The sequence below is a fragment of the Nematolebias whitei genome, chromosome 18, assembly GCF_014905685.2.
Source record: "Nematolebias whitei isolate Nwh7 chromosome 18, NemWhi1, whole genome shotgun sequence".
NCBI classification, from domain to species: Eukaryota; Metazoa; Chordata; class Actinopteri; order Cyprinodontiformes; family Rivulidae; genus Nematolebias; species Nematolebias whitei.
In genome coordinates, this window is record NC_056515.1 from 14,168,684 (window position 1) to 14,168,964 (window position 281).

General features: G+C 33.5%; 1 protein-coding gene across 1 annotated transcript in view; it reads left to right on the plus strand.

Moving 5' to 3' along the window:
- The window catches only part of ddx56 (DEAD (Asp-Glu-Ala-Asp) box helicase 56), a 62,214-nt gene that overhangs the window by 10,976 nt on the left and 50,957 nt on the right, over positions 1-281 (plus strand). The window lies entirely within an intron of this gene.

The window sequence follows — 281 nt, forward strand, 5'->3', positions numbered from 1 at the left end:
ATATTCATACAGATAGTTATACTGCACATATTCATACAGATAGTTACCTTCACATATTCATACATAGTTACGCTGCACATATTCATACAGGTAGTTATGCTACACATATTCATACAGATAGTTACACTGCACATATTCACACAGGTATTTACACTGCACATATTCATACAGGTAGTTACACTGCACATATTCATACAGGTAGTTACACTGCACATATTCATACAGGTATTTACACTGCACATATTCATACAGATAGTTACACTGCACATATTCATACAGAT